Source organism: Asparagus officinalis, chromosome 2, assembly GCF_001876935.1.
Source record: "Asparagus officinalis chromosome 2, Aspof.V1, whole genome shotgun sequence".
Taxonomy (NCBI): Eukaryota; Viridiplantae; Streptophyta; class Magnoliopsida; order Asparagales; family Asparagaceae; genus Asparagus; species Asparagus officinalis.
Genome location: NC_033795.1, coordinates 41,030,296 through 41,043,807, shown reverse-complemented (window position 1 = coordinate 41,043,807; position 13,512 = coordinate 41,030,296).

The window sequence follows — 13,512 nt, the reverse complement described above, 5'->3', positions numbered from 1 at the left end:
GAGTATTGTAACGGTTGGGCGTCCACGACCTCAACTGCTGCAGCTCCCGTTTAGAAGGGAAGTATTCTTGATAGATCATGTTACCCATCAGAAGACCAGAAACCTTGTACATCTCATGCAACGCCAACCCCAGCTCACTATACTTGGTCAAAAATGTATTGGTGTTGGGGTTGTAAAGCTCTAACAGCACCAGGAAGTGAGGAACGCTGATTGGTAGCCCATAAGTGGTGGTACGGATAGCTGTATACAAACTGCTAGCTTTCAACTCCTCATCGAACCGACTTAAGATATAGTTGCTCAAATGAGCCCACTAAAGCTTATCTGATGAATGCACCCAACCAAAACATTCATGACCAGTTGCTGGTAACTCTCGACCCAAACTCGCAAGTCGATTCTTTACAATGTTGGAAATGGTAAAAACCTCACCTCTGGGGGGGTCATTCAATCCCAAGACTCCCGGATGTAGCCCTATTATCCGATTATGATTACTTGATCCGGGAATCACCCCATGGGTAATGTAGCTGCAATGAACACGGTCGTGCTCTTCGGTTAACCCCCACGACATTTCCCGTGGGACAGCCTAGCACTGTAGCTCAGTAAGTGAACGATGACGAGGAATCAGAGGGAGATATAAGTGATCGTCATCATCATAATGCAGCCATTGTTTGGCTCTGAGAGACGTGGCAGTTGGATCTTCTACAGAATCACCAAACAAGTAGTCGGGTTTCCTCAATGGATGTGTAGAGCTAGGGTCTTTCACTAGAGGCGCGTCTGTAATAAGCTGCATTAAAGTGCAATGCTCTCCCTTCCGTATTAGCATCAGGAGCTCTTCCGGTGCACCCGGAGCAAATTGGGTAGCCACCAGTATAGGAATTGGCTCATCAGTATATGAATAAGCCTCACTACAACGACCTTCCACCGCATGAGCATTAAACGCCTTCGAGGGAAACTCAACTAAGGTAAACAATATGTGATTATTAGATACAACCATAAACACATATGTCAAGGCAGTATAAGCATTGAACTCATCTCACGAGCTATGAAATAGAGTCACGATCTTATTAAGTAGGCGAGATGATTAAGAACTGCGCTATATACATGAGGTACGGGATATATCATCACGCATACAACGCGATAATATACCCGCCCTTCGGAATATAACGCAGTAGTAAATCACCCTAAGTTAATTCAGACATGCTTTGACCAAGCAAAACATGTCTTGTGAAGCGTCCACTCCCACGAAGGAGAGCGACGGCTCTTCCCAATTGCCTCACCAAGGAGAACAAAGCGGGGATGCGATACGTAGTATGATATGTTAGTATCAAGTTCATGAAAAAGAGGCGATGAAATTATACATGTGCAACTAAACGGTGCCAGCTCGGGTGACTGAGTCGCTGAGCGACCTTGAGCGACGCGGGATCTCTTAGGCGACATATCTACAGAGAGAGTTAACAATTCAATTACGTCGAAAGTTGGAAAATATTAGACTAGTACAAAAAGAAAACTGCACTATTCTACGAAATAGGATTTGTTTGTTAAAAATTCGATGAAATCTACATAGTGACCCTAATGCAGATTTAGTTTTAGCCTACGATGACCCGTGCAACTAATCAAGCCAAATATCTCGGAATGTTGTTTGAGGTATGTGCGTGGCCAAACAAGAAAACTAGATGTGCCTACAAATCTGATCCTCGTGCATGACTAAAAGCCCAAAGATCACTAGCCTAAGTTAGACTAAATTCGTGCATATAAGGGTCAACCATGATTACAAGTCTCAAATATTTTTAGCCAGGCACAAATTCAAGAACCAAGTGCTTGGGTCTCGAATGGGATCGAACAAACCAAGAATTAAAGTTCAAGTGGGCAACCAGACAATAACTCCTACAAGTTTGAGAGTCAGAATCAAAACAAGAACAAGTGGGATACGACCCAAAATCAGGATCAACCAACTCTCAACCACTCAAAATTTTTAGCCATACAACTAAAATAAACCCAAACTAAGCCTCCCTTAAATGCTCGACCATCATTCAAGAACCCTAAATCAAGCTTTGTGTTTTACCCCAAATCAAAAGGCTAAGATTTCAGAAAATCAAGTATTTAAAATTAAGAAATCAAATTGAGGCCATTAAACACGGGTCTTACTTGAATTTGAAGAAAAAGAAAACCAACAAAGAGGAACCCTCGTCAAGAAACAAGAGGCAAGAGCAGCTTTGACTTGAAGAAGAAGCCTCAGTGATTTCGAAACCCTGGATCTTAAGGTCGAGCTGCTCTTCGAAATCAAGGGTTAGGGAAGAATTCTTGGAGGAAAGTTCTTAGGGGGGTTGGAATTTTTGAAACTGAAAGAAAAAATGAGGAAGAGGAGAAGACGATGAAGAAAAGGCGGACTATCGGGCTAAAAAGAACCCGAATTGGGGCTGAACCGAACCAAGCCCAGTTCGAACCGCCTGAACCAAGCTAAGCCAGACCAAACCGAATCAAGAAGTCAACCTAAGAACTCATGTGCTGACTCGCACCCATGTGAGTCACTACATGCTGACTCAGACCCATGTGAGTCACTACATGGTGACTCACATCCATGCGAGTCAGCATATGGTGACTCGCACTAATGCGAGTCACCAAGTGGTGACTCGCACGTATGATGAGTTGTTTGGCCAATTTACGGGCATTTTGGCCTATTTTCGAGTATTTTCAATGCATACGGGACCCGCATCCCTACTCCGATGGGTATATGAGTCTAAACTATTGCTTACCCTTATTGAGAAGTTTCTGGATAATATCATTCATAGTGTTCTTAAGGATAACCCGACAAAACTCCAGTTAACGTACGAGTATAAACTATGTTAATACCGGTCAACATTATAACTTCACCAAAATAAAGCTAAGGGAAATTACAGAGTTCAACTACGTTCAGATATGAATTCCTAAAAAGATGATCAGTTCAAAGTCAACTCGATAGCACGAGCTGAGTTCAGAAAATTACACATCAGTCTCAGTTCAAGACTTCAACAGTGATCAGACGATAAACGCGGTACCAAAAGAACTTCATCTATTCAAAAAAAATACCGAATAGATTGAAGACCAAAAAAACTGAGAGTTGAAACCAATTACAGGTCCTATCACACCGACTGAAGGTTGGGCCTATCATATCCAAAGTATTCCAGACTCTTCTATAAAAGAAACGAGACTGAAACACTTAGGAGGGGGTATCTGTAGGCGTCAAAAATTACCTATGAGTTCCCACACGTAGATCAAAACAAAGAGAACATAATGAGCATCATCATTCGAGTCAAAAAAGATTATCTAACGTCGATAAGACACATGAAGCAAATCGGTAAAACGCATAAGTCAACAAAGTGACGAAACACGAGTAAAAGGGGAAAACAAACAAACCGCAAGAGATACAAATAGCCAGAATGGTCAAAAAGACACAACAACAGGCCAGGAGGCTCGCACACATGCGAGTCACCAAATGGTGACTCGCACAGCTCCGAGCCACCACCACGTATTTAGCCTCCCAAACCTCTCAAAACACAGATTTTGATATTTTATTAGAATTCCTTCATCCCAGGACCTCCCCAACTATTTTGAAGATATCCTTAAGTGCGCTTGGGTGGTTATTAACTACAGATAACGTTAAAACACTTGATCTTATCAGAAAATACGACGACAAAAGCCTATAAATAGAAGCCCATGGTCTTCAATTGATAGGATCGGAAATCTGAGGGCGAGGTGCTGTCTAATTAAATAATAGACCATGAATTTTAGAGGAGAATTGGCAGATCTTGGCGAACTTTTTCATAAAGAAAAATCCTTCGAAAGATTTGAGATTCTCTCCCCCTCCTTCCTCCGGATCAAACTCTGTTTTGATCTCAAGAAGATCCACAATCTCGTTTGGTCGTGATTGTCATTATTACAATTGTTTCCTTCATGAAGCAAGAGCATAATTATACTTGTCAACCGGATCTGATCCGCGATGGTCCATAAACTAACGCGTCCTTGGCACAGGCAAAGATCCCATATAAAGCAATAAGAGATAAACTATTGCTGCGTTTTGTTTCATAATGTTATAATCTTTACTTTTCTCATTGTAAAAAGATCTTATAAAAAGATCAACTTGTAATCGATAAATGGTGTAACATGTTTGACAATAATGAAAATGATAACTTTTGACGAAAACAATAGTATGGATTGAAGTTAGATCAGTTGGATGTGAAGACAGTATTTCTTAATAGTGATCTTGATGAAGAAATATATATGACTCAGTCATTAGGATTCGGAGTTGCAGGGAAGGATAAGTTGGTTTGCACGTTGAAAAAATCACTATACGGTTTGAAATGGTCTCCTCGACAATGGTATAGGTAATTTGATGGTTTTATGCTTGGTCATTCATACACTCGGAGCCAGTTTGATCCTTGCATATATTTTCGCAGGTTGAAAGGAGGTGCGTACATCTATTTGTTGCTCTATATTGATGACATATTGGTTGCCTCTATTTCTAGGTCTTCTATAGATGAGTTAAAGGCACAACTTTCAAAAGAGTTTGAGATGAAGGATTTAGTTGAGGCTAAGCACATTTTAGAGATGGAGATCGACAGTGACAAAGAGAATGGTAGAATTTCTTTGACACATGTGGCTTATTTGAAAAAGGTTCTACAACGATTTTATATCAGCATGGATACGAAGCCAGTTAGTGTATCTTTGGGAGCCCATTTGAAGCTTTCAGCTGACCTTTCATCGAAGACAGTTGAAGATCGAGAGTTGATATTGAAGACTCCATATGCGAGCACGGTTGGGAGCTTGATGTACGTGATGGTATATACGAGGCCAGATTTGTCACAGGAGGTAAGCATAATTTCGAGATACATGCACGATCCAGGAGTGGGTCATTCGGACGCCGTGAGATGGATTTTGAGGTACATTCGAGGTACGCTCAATGTTAGTTTGGTTTTCGAACGGGACACTACAGGTGGGCAGTTGTGCATTGGCTATGTCGATCCGGATTATGTCGGAGATTTGGATAAATGTTGGTCTACTACGGGGTATGTGTTCACTTTGACTCATACGCCGGTGTGTTGGAGATGCACCTTACAGTCTACGGTGGCTTTGTCGATGAAGGAGGTAGAGTATATGGTGATTACGGAGGTTGTGAAGGAGGTTATTTGGATTTGAGGGCTTTTGGAGGAACTTGGTATATCACAGCGGTATGTTACTATTTATTATGATAGCATGAGTGCTATCTATTTGGTGAAGAATCAGGTTTTTCATGCGAGGACGAAGCACTTTGACGTTTGTTATCACTTTGTTTGAGATGTTCTTGAAGATGACGATGTGAAGTTTGTGAAGGTCCACATAAAGGATAATCCGACGGATATGCTCACTAAGGTGGTTCTGAGCAACAAGTTTGATTATTGTCGAAACTTATTATACATTCGTGATTGTTGAGGCCGTTGACGGTCATTTGGGTGAACTACGTGCGGCTTGATCCCTTGAGAGAGGGGGTACGTAGGTAACCATATTGGTACAAGTGATTTTAGAGAGACGACGGATTGGTGCTCTTCGTTTGGTGTCGGCTTAGTTTTGGGAAAACTTTACCGAGATGGAGAATAAAAGCGAATACAGGAAAAATGGGCAGAAAACGTGTTTGGATGCTTCACGGTCGACCGCGACTGGCGCAGAGATTGTTTCTGGACTTTTGGCGGGGGGCCCACGGACCCTGTAATCGATTTTCGTGGGTTTCTGTCTTCTATTCGGTCGACCGCAGCGTCATGTGCGGTTGACCGCGTAGCGGGTTTGGGCCTGATTGAGGTTTCTTGTTCGCATTGGGTTTGTGTTTTGATATAAATTGAAACACAATTTTCTAGGGTTTCTTAATAGAGATTTTAGATTGTACTGACCATATTGAGAGGGCGAACTTGTGAACAAGTTGAGAGATTTGGTTTAGGGTTAGTGTGAGTGATTTTATGAGATTGTAACCCTTTGTACTCTCCTTGATTTAGTGGAATCTCTCTATCCTCTCCCCCGTGGACGTAGGCAAATTGTCGAACTATGCATATCTGTGTTTGGTTTGATTTGTCGTATTTGGTTTGAATTGTGCTTGTGTGTGGTTGGTTCTCTTCTCTCATGATCACAGATTCGTTCGATGTGCGAGCACACTTCCGTATAGGTGCACAACAATTAGTATCAGAGCTTAGATTTTAGATCTAGGGTTTTGACATTAGGTGGAGGAAGATTCATCATGGAAGCTTAGTTCTTGGAGTTCTAGACTTCGGTGAAGATAGGGTTCGGTGTTGCCATTAAAGATCTCACTTTCCTCGTGTGGTTAGGAGTTTTATTTTAAATCCAATCTAGGGTTCAGTTGGGTAATTCCTCAATCCTTTCAAAGGTTAAACCTTTCTTTGCAATTTAGAGTCGGTGATTATGGATGAAGAAGTAGGTGAAAGCAGCAGGATGGCTGGTACAGTTCAAGTTAGATTTTAGAACACTAAGATTAGTGTAGTGAAGTATTACGATAAGGACAATTTTGGTTTGTGGATGAGCGATGTTCAGGATGCGCTCAATGCTCAGAATTTAGAGGGCACCATCATGGTCCACAAGATGCCACCAAAATATGAAGAAGCGATATGAGAAAAGATGAATAGGAACACTTGTGGGATAATCAGGTCTTGTTTGGAACAGGAGTTGAAATATGATATGATTGGGGTAACGTCTGCAATAAAGATATGGAAAATTATCAACAACAAGTACCTTACAAAGAGTGTTGAGAACAGATTATACTTGATGCGTAGGTTATTCAGATTTCAGATATCCAGGGGCAACTCAGTAGTTGTTCATGTAAACAACTACACTAAGTTGTTATCAGACTTGGCCAATATGGATGAGAAGATATCGGATGAGTATAAGGCTATTATTATTTTGGACTCCTTACCATATGAGGAGTATGATACCTTTGTGCTTACATTGTTGAACGGGAGATCTTCTATCACTTATAATGAAGTGACTAACGCTTTGACGAATTATGATTTGAGGAGGAATGACAAGAAGACTTCATGCGCTAGTACTTCAGGAGAAGCCTTGTCGACAAGAGGTAAAAGCTCATATCCGAGAGGTGACAATAGAGGCAGGTCAAAATCAATAGAGCATCATCAGCTAGGAAAGAACCAATGTATATTCTGTAAGGAGCAGGGACATTGGAAGAGAGACTGTCCAAAGATCAAGTAGAAGGAGAATAGCAAGAAGAAGGGCCCGAATGCCAATGAGGTGAATGTTGTGAAAGGTAATGATTTTGATGATTCGAGCTTTTCTCTATTGATTATTTCGGAGGTGAACCACTTGGATACATCAAATTGGATGCTTGATTCTGGTGCTACTTATCATGTGACTCCTCGACGAGATTAGTTTTCATCATTTGAGAGACTCGATGGGGGTGTTATTGTCATAAAAATGATCAATCCTGTGGTATTTTTGGGATATGTACCATGAGGATTCAGATTCACGATGGAGTAGTTCGTGAATTGAATGAGGTAAGATTTATTCCTCAGTTGAAGAAGAATCTTATCTCAGTTAGAGCTTTGGAGGCGAAGGGATTCAGGGTGACATTTGAAGATGTTGTAGTAAAGGTTACTAAGGGATCTTTGGTGGTGATGAAAGGAGTCCGTGGTCGGAACTTATATTATCTGAAGGGGAACACCGAGATTGGCCAGATTGCTTCAGTTATTTCAGAGGTGGATATTAGCAGACTTTGATACTACAGGTTGGGGCACACAGGAGAGAAGTCACTGCAGGCTTTGTGCAAGCAAGGGCTATTGAAGGGAGCCAAGAGTGGAAACGTTGAGTTCTATGAGCACTGTTTCTTGGTAAGAAGATGAATGTGAAGTTCGGGATAGTCATTCATAGGACGAGGGGTATTCTGGATTACATGCACACAGATGTTTGGGGTCCCACCAAGACTGCATCACTTAGTGGTCGACATTAGTTTGTCACGTTTGTTGATGACTATTCTAGGCATTGTTAAGTGTACACCATGACGAAGAAGAGTGAAGTCCTAGATATATTTGTGGAGTGAAAGAAGAGGTTGGAACTGCAGGCTAGGAGAAAGATCAAGACATTACGATCCGACAACGATGGTGAGTACACATCAGACCCCTTTCAGCAGCTATATCGAGACGAGGGCATAGAGAGACACTTCATAGTTAGTCATACACCATAGCAGAATGGGGGCGCAGAGAGGTTAAATCAGTCTTTGCTGGAGAAGATCCGATATTTGTTGGCACATAGTGGTTTGGAGAAGATTTTTTAGACTAAGGCACTTTCATATGTAAGTCACCTCATTAACAGGCTGCTTTCATCTACGATTGAGGGGAAGACCCTTGTGGAGATGTGGTCAGGAGATTCAGCACATGACTATGACCAGCTCAAGGTATTTGGTTGCCCTGTATAATATCATGTTAAGACTGATAAGTTAGAACCTCGAGCTAGGAAGGCCATATTTATAGGATTCAAGCGTGGTGTCAATAGATACAAGCTATGGGATCTAGTTGATAGGAAGATTATGTTGAGTAGGGACGTCACGTTTGATGAGGCTTCTATCTTAAAGCTTCCCAGCTCTCATTAGGTGGAGAGCGACCCGACAGAGGATATATCACAGGTGGTGGAGATCAATGCAGCTCCACATTATCCAGATGGTACAGTATCCATTAGAGTGCCTACTTAGGTGACGTCAGGTGAGCACGATGATGATGAGGAGGATACGGGTATAGTTATGCAGAATCATGGACCGACGACTCAGGTTTCGGATTCTATTACGGCTCGGAGACAGAGGAGAGACATAAGGATGCCAGCACGGTATACCAACACAGTAGTTGTATATGCACTTCCGGTGGAGAGTATCAATGAGTTGATGCCTACTACATTCAGAGAGGCTGAGCAGAATTCGGAGCTTGATTCGTGACAGGTGGCTATGCAGGAGGAGATAGACTCTCTTCACAAGAGCGATACGTGGAGCTTGTTGAGCTTCCAAAGGGACAAAAGGCAATTGGTTATAAGTGAGTGTACACGAAGAAGGAGGGCAGTGAAGGTACTCCAGTGAGGTTAAAGGCTAGGTTGGTTGCGAAAGGCTATGCACAGGAGGAAGGAACTGATTATAATGAGGTTTTCTCTTCAGTGGTAAAGCATTCTTCGATTCGGATTTTGCTAGCTTTGGTGGCATAGTATGGGTTGGAGTTAGATCAATTGGATGTAAAGACGGTATTTTTTCATGGTGATCTTGATGAAGAAATATATATGACTTAGCCATTGGGATTCCGAGCTATAGGGAAGGATAAGTTGGTTTGCAGGTTGAAGAAATCGCTATATGGTTTGAAGCAGTCTCCTCGACAGTGGTATAGGCGATTTGATGGCTTTATGCTTGGTCATTCATACACTTGGAGCTAGTTTGATCCTTACGTGCATTTTCGTAAGTTAAAAGGAGGTGTGTATATCTATTTGTTGCTCTATGTTGATGACATATTAGTTGCCTCTATTTTCAGATCTTCTATAAATGAGTTGAAGGCACAGCTTTCAAAAGAGTTTGAGATAAAGGATTTAGGTGAGGCTAAACATATTTTAGGGATGGAGATCGGTAGAGACAAAGAGAATGGCAGAATTTATTTGACACGGGTCGCTTATTTGAAGAAGGTTCTACAGTGATTTTATGTCAGCATGGATACGAAGCCATTTAGTGTATCTTTGGGAGCCCATTTGAAGCTTTCAGCTGACCTTTCACCGAAGACAGTTAAAGATCGAGAGTAGATGTCGAAGACTCCATATGTGAGCTCGGTTGGGAGATTGATGTACGCGATGGTATGTACGAGGCCAGATTTGTCACAGGCGATAAGCATAGTTTTGAGATACATGCACGATCCAAGAGTGGGTCATTCGGACGCCGTGAGATAGATTTTGAGGTACATTCGATGTACGCTCAATGTTGGTTTGGTTTTCAAGCGGGATACTACAGGTGGACAGTTGTGTATTGGCTATGTTGATTCGGATTATGTCGGAGATTTGGATAAAAATCGGTCTACTACGGGGTATGTGTTTATTTTAACCCGTGCGCCGGTGTATTGGAGATGCACCTTACAGTCTACGGTATCTTTGTCGATGAAGGAGGCAGAGTATATGGTGATTACGGAGGCTGTGAAGGAGGTTATTTAGTTTTGAGGGATTTTGGAGGGACTTGGTATATCGCAACAGTTTGTTACTATTCATTGTGATAGCATGAGTGCTATCTATTTGGTGAAGAATCATGTTTTTTATGCGAGGACGAAGTACATTAATGTTTGTTATCACTTCGTTTGAGATGTTCTTGAAGATGACGATGTGAAGATTGTGAAGGTCCACACAAAGGATAATCCGACGGATATGCTTACTAAGGTGGTTCTGAGCAACAAGTTTGATCATTGTCGAAATTTGTTGCACATTCGTGATTGTTGAGGCCGTTAACGGTCATTTGGGTGAACTACGTGCAGCTTGATCTCTTAGGAGAGGGGGTACGTAGGCAACCATATTGGTGCAGCTGATTTTGGAGAGACGACGCATTGGTGCTCTTCGTTTGGTGTCGGCTCAGTTTTGGGAAAACTTCACCGAGGTGGAGAATTGAAACGAATACAGGAAAAATGTGCAGAAGACGCGTTTTGATGCTTCACGGTCGACCGCGACTGGCGCAGTGATTGTTTCTGGACTTTTGGCAGTCGGCCGCGAGTGGTGCGGTGGTCGACTGAGGACCCTATAATCGGTTTTCGTGGGTTTCTATCTTTTGTCTGGTCGACCGTAGCGTCATGTGCGGTTGACCGCGTAGCGGGTTTGGGCCTGATTGAGGTTTTTTGTTCGCATTGGGTTTGTGTTTTGATATAAATTGAAACACAATTTTCTAGGGTTTCTTAATAGAGATTTTAGATTGTACTGACCATATTGAGAGGGCGAACTTGTGAACAAGTTGAGAGATTTGGTTTAGGGTTAGTGTGAGTGATTTTATGAGATTGTAACCATTTGTACTCTCCTTGATTTAGTTGAATCTCACTATCCTCTCCCCGTGGACGTAGGCAAATTGCCGAATCATGTATATCTGTATTTGGTTTGATTTGTCGTATTTGGTTTGAATTATGCTCGTGTGTGGTTGGTTCTCTTCTCCTGTGATCACAGATTCGTTCGGTGTGCGAGCACGCTTCCGCACAGACGCGCAACAACTTAAGAACACATAGAATGACAATGAGATGAAAATATGAGCAACAGAATCAGAACAGTCAGGAGTGTGTTTAGGTCTAGGTCAAAATCTTCCAACAACTGAGATAAAGCTTTGGGATCTAGTGTTTTGATATATGCCTCATAAGGTTCAACACCTGCCCTTTTCAGGCAGCCAATTCTCCATCAATAACACTTAAGCGACGCACTAATCATTTCTCCTGACAAAGTTATATCCTACTATAAGTATATCTAGATGTTCTAGAATATTTATAGAACATTGATATTTGTTGAATACTCCTCATTAATACTTAAGCGATGCAATACTAATCAAAAACTTCACAAGAAGTAACTGTTAGCGCAACATAGTTTTACCATGATTTCTCCCTCAATTTTTTGGTTAGCTCTTAACTTCACAAGACTTGTTACAGATCGAACTAACCAGGTCGGACTAGCCACAGCTTCGAGGTGTTACGTACTCCTCATTAATACGGCGTCCTCACCAGCTCGCCAGATCGAACACTCCATACAGTGATGTGGGCTTCAAGAAGAAAACCATGATACTTTTCACCAACTAAAATAAGAAATCATGACCACCTAGTATCTGGGTTATATAGTTGATAGATTGAGGGTAATGTAGCGAGATGAGTCTCGGTCATGTGGAAAATGTAAACGCTTATACTGAGTGGTTGTTGCACCTTCAGGCATGTCTGGAGAATTCTTTTGATCCTGGGTAGGCCTGGGTGGAATGTACTTTCATGTGGTTTGATGGGAATTTCTATTCATTGACCTCAAAAGTAAAGTAAGAAATCATCCTGAATAAAACATCATTAACATTAACTTACTAACCTCTTCTGTGGTCCAACCAGTAATATCTCGAGATGAAATTTTATTGTGAATATTATTGCTTTGGTTAGGCTGAATCTCGATGAGCTCGACAAATGGGCAAGCGGCATCCAGTCCATCTCACCCTACATGACATGATTGTCAAGGTTAACATATGTAATTTTCACAATGTCAAGGTTAACATATGTAGTTTTCGCGATGTAGGAAGCGTAAAGAAGTCACTGACGTTTAGCAGTTCTGATGCTATATGAACGGAGAAGTTGCAGTCATTGGATATGAAACAGATTTTAAGGTTATATATCAATCATTAGCAGCTTAAAAGGTGTAATATGCATCGTCGTCATCGTAAACTTCTGGCTAAATATCCTTCTGCATCCCTACTCGCAGAAGCAGAAGAATTCATTAAAGCTCTGACTTCGTCTCAAGAGCTTCATCGCAGAATCTTATACAAAAGAGCTTTCAACAGGCTCTTGGCAGCATCAATTTCGGTTAGTTTTCGCCCCCAACATTTTATTTTGTCTGAGCCATGTATGATACCTAAATCAGAGTATAAAGAGGACAGGCGTTTCCACGCACACCATGCCTAAGATCAAAACTACCTGAAGACCTCCAAATCATCAATTATCTCATCCTCCATACTCTCGTCGACGTCATTCCTTAGTAGTCCACTATCATTATCGATCGCAGGAAAGACATGAATCTAATAGATACCTTGGCTAACGATCAACTACTAACGCCAACAATCATTCAACTGACAAGTATGAAAAAGAATAGCAAAAGCAATGAATTCAATCAGCAACATGGAATTTTTTAGGACAGTTGCAGCTAAGGAACAGCTACAAATTCTGTTTCACTACATGGGGCTCTAGAAAAGGAGGGGAAATGACGAGATGATTCATTTTTTGGACTATTTAAGTCCCAGAGACAAATTGAAACCTCATTTATAAAGAAAACCTATTCCGTAATAATCAAAATCGAAGCCAAGAAGATTAAGGTTGAATCTAACTATAAATGAGATAGGGCATGGAAAAGAAAAAGCCCTTCCGTATTAACAAAAGCACAGATTCAAACTTCTAGCATTAGCAGATTTAGGATTTCTCGAGGACAAAAGGGCAACAATGATAATCATATTTTTATTACAATTTTACACTCTCATTATCTAGTTTACATAAATAAATATATCACTAATAATTATTTTTATCTTTAATTACAGGTTAATGAAGAAATAATGAATAAAAGCCCAAAAGACTCTAACTTCCTCATTTTGTAATCTTTTATTGAAAGCCCAAAATCAAGCCGAGTAGCCTGTAGAAGCCGAAGAAAATCAAAAATCCAATATGAAAAGAAATCATATTCAAAATGGTTGGCCGCAAAAAAACGACGATATCTTCCAATCTGGAAGGCGAAATTTAACAAATAATATATGAAAATCGCCTATCTCGAAGAGACGAA